The following is a 3,918-nucleotide window of genomic DNA, read 5'->3' as shown; positions in this document are numbered from 1 at the left end:
CTAGCCACTTGTGGATATGATCATCATTTCTGCTTCTCATGCGAAGCTTTTGGTGATCCGTGTTGAACTGAATCATGAGATGGACGATGTAGAATCCATCATTCTTGCTTTGTTTTGGGAAATGGATGAAGGAGAAGTTAGTTTTATGCACGAAACCCATCTTCTTGTTCCTTTGTTTCCTGATCTGCACGTGGCCACCTCTAAAGCTGAAGCCTTAGAGAGCATCATCTAGAATATTCATTATGTGGGTGTAGTCTTTTATCTCGTAGTCTCTGGAAGGGTCAAAATACACGCCATGGGAGACTTGCAGGTAAAGAACGATAAGGACGGCTCGCCCGTTGCTGTGGGGAAAAGAAACCTCAAATTATTCCCCATATGAGAGAGAAGGAATGATTGAAATGTACGAAAGGGTTGTCCGGAACTGACTTACTTTGGATGATAAGGCACGAGGACAATTTCCCGGTCCTTATTCTGTACCATGAAGTTTTGGAGGTACTCCCTAGCAGTTTCACGCTCAAAGTCGCCGAGACTCAAGAAAGACTCGTGCATGTAGTACGGATCCGCCATACAGATTTGCGAGACTTCTTCACTCTTCATGACGGAGCTCATATGTAGCGCAAAAAGGCGGACGATTGTAAAATCGAGCCGCCTTGTTAGAAACATCTCAAAGATATGGTCAAACCAAAGGAAGAACACCTCCGCGGGCCGTGTCTCGACGTAGCACTTCCCCTCAGGCACACGAGCCGCGTATGTCGGATATCCTGGATCCTTTGAGGCTAGTAGGCTTTCTCAGTCGAAAGCACATGGTCGTGCAGTCTCCTGAGATCCCCTAATAGTGCCTCCAGCGGTTTCGGCAGTAGCATCGGCTCGCCCGTGAGATGGAACATGACCGCACCTTTCACGGGTACACGCTCTTCAGAATGCATCGTCTAGCTGCTATGTGCTCGGGCTTGTTTAGAGGCAGTTATCTTCCTCGATCTCTTCCGCTCCTTTATCTTGGGCACACCTTCCAGACCCTTCCTTAAACCCTTCCCCAGTGTTCCCGGGCTAAGTACTGTACGGCCCTCGTGCCCGGCTAGTTGAGCCTGTGTTGAGGCGGCATCTTCAGGCGTGTCCTGTGAGGATTTCATCAAGAGAGACTATTTGCAATCCCTGCTATGACCCTGCCCGGGCATATCATCCATATCCTCATTAGCAAGCTGATAGCCCGATTCATCATATGGTTGATTCATCATATCTATGTCACAGTCATACGCGTTTGTATTGATGTAATCCATAGGGTCGACCTCCTTCTCATCATCCATTCTCTGTTCTACAGGAGAAATTACATCAGCCAGTACTATTGCACCCCCTTCATCATGTCATCCACCGCTCTCACCCGGCACTACAGGAGCTGGTAATTGCGTAGGCGGGGTGGTGGTCTCCGCACATGCTTGATGATGTGTGGTTATTGGTGTGCTCTCGGCCGGCTCCAGACGAATAAGATTCTTCAGCCATAGCAGCACCCAACCCTTGCAGCTTCCAATCCGCGGCGGGGCCTCATCGTCCGCTCCCACATGCTGTACTGGAGGAGGCAAATCCTCGTGCCCCGATTTCACACTGGTCAAGCTAACCCTGAAGTGCCCAGCAGGGATCGGCTGGTTGTGGAACATGGGTTGCGAGGGGTCCATTATCATTCCCTTTCCCACGCCCACCTTCTCGCCTTTGATCAAGTAGAGTATGGTGCATGGGGTTTCTTTCTCCTGCAAACACATATGTCTGTGGCGTAAAACAACCGAAAGGCAACAAAAATGGAATATTGTGTATATATATATATGTTGGTGCGACATGTAATTACCGTGACGGTGTCGAGCTCAGTCAAAGACGAAGGCCCACCTAGCACGCCTGAGACTGAGGACGGGCTGCTATGAGCGGGAGCGGCTGCGAGAGGAGGCCCGGTTGCATGAGCAAGTGATGGTGCGATGGTGTTGTTGTTCATGGAGTTGCTCCCGACGAAACTGGGCAACGGGAAGTCATGTACCATCTTGTCTGGATTTTCCTTCGTCTAGTTGATGATAACTGGAACCAAGTTAGTAGCAAAATCATTTCTACAAGCAGTTACAGCTGCATTGACTGCCTGCTGTAGCAACTCATATTTGTCCTCGGCTGCTTTTTTTGCATCCTCAGCTGCTTTTTTCTCGACCGCAAGCTTCACCTTCGCGTCGATGTCTGCCTTACTAAACTTCTTTTCCTGCTTCTTGGCCTCCGGGCCCTCGTCGTAAAATACCTTCCACGTGGCGCCGTCTCCAACGCCGTGCACACGACCATATTGTGGCCGCTGGCCCAAAGGGAGTCCCTTAAGTTTGTTCAAGGCCCGGTTGAGAGGGGTGTACCACTTGGGCCTCATCGGAGAAGTAGGGATTTCGGCTACAAGCCGGTGTTGCTTCTCTAGTAGTCTAATCAATTTCCTCGTGATTTTGTCCGTGTAAAAAACCTTTTTCTCCTTGTCCCACTTGTAGCGGGCCCTGATGAAGTCACGCTCCAAGGGGTTGGTGAACTTCGCGAAGGGGTCTGGGAGACCCGCGGCTTCACGTTCCGTGTCCTCCTTATCCCATATGGGCCTTTTACTGAGGTAGACACGACTTCCGAGGCGATGCTTCCCCATGTTCCTTTGCTGAAGGCTCTTGAATTTCGCAGCCTTAGCCTTGGCTGCCTCAGTAGCGCAAGTGTCCTTGAACTTTTCGAACTCCTCTTCCGTAAGTGTCGGATTTTCCTCCAGAATCTTGGACAAGGGTTCATCAGCCTCAATAGCTCGTTTCACCCTCCCTTTCCAGGAGGCCAAATCATTGCTGAACATGCCCATGGCGTGATTGTTAATCTTTTTCATCTTCGGATCATCCCACGGTTGTTCTATGTTATCATCCTGGTCGGGGAACTTGAATCTCTTGTGCAACTTCATTAGGAGCAACTGCGTCAAATGTTCTTTACTCCTTAAGTCATCGTCGTTGATGCTCGCGCATTCCCGTAGGATGCATCCTACTTGGTTCCCATAGCACTTGCGAGGTTCTTCCAGCTCTAACGGCTCAAACTTGCCAAGTGCCATCTTTGTGATCACAAGTCGTCCAATCCCTAGTTTGTTAGGTTTTCGTATCCTCTGCTTCTTATGCTTCCTCTTTTCGATAGCGGCATCGGGGTCGGTACCTTCCCTGCCGGTATCTTCCCCGCCGGTACCTTCCCCGCCGGTACCTTCCCCACCGGTCTTGGTGCCGGCGCCATCGGTGTCGATGTCGGCGTCAGTACCATCATCAAGGCCGACCTGCAAACCTTGCTTAGCAGTCAAATAGTCGAGGTACTCTTGTTCACCCTCATAATCCATCTCGTCTGCATCTTGGTCAGAAGGCCCAGTTTCTTCGTTGTTCGACATGTTTCCTATGATTAAGTGTCCTCATTTATTTCTAAAAGTATGAATAAATGAGAAATGACATAAAAAGAAATCTATGTGCCAGCACTCGATATGCCAACTATGTAGCACAAATCATGCCTTTATTCACGGGAAATTTCGGCATGACCTTTGCTAAAAAATCGACATATCGAGCGCCTGAAATTCACCGGAACGGAAATGAATCAACATTCTGACGTAACATAGGCCACTCGGATCATTTTCCAAACATGACATATCCACATATCACATGTCCAGTTCAAATTTGCATATAAATTCAGCTAATTTTGAAACCTAGCTAAATTCATAACTAAATAGATAACCTAATTAACATACTGCCCTAACTAAAACCTAAGTAAATTAACCGAAGAACCCTATCAGAGAGAGAGAGTGGCAGGGGAGGTTTACAGAGGGTGCAGGGGCGAGGAGGCAGGCCCGACGACGGCCGAGGTTGGGAGGGGAGGGGACAGAGGAGGGAGGCAAGGGCCGACGGGTCAGGG

The sequence above is a fragment of the Triticum dicoccoides genome, chromosome 4A (genome assembly GCF_002162155.2).
Source record: "Triticum dicoccoides isolate Atlit2015 ecotype Zavitan chromosome 4A, WEW_v2.0, whole genome shotgun sequence".
NCBI lineage: Eukaryota > Viridiplantae > Streptophyta > Magnoliopsida > Poales > Poaceae > Triticum > Triticum dicoccoides.
Note: the sequence above shows the minus strand (reverse complement) of the source record.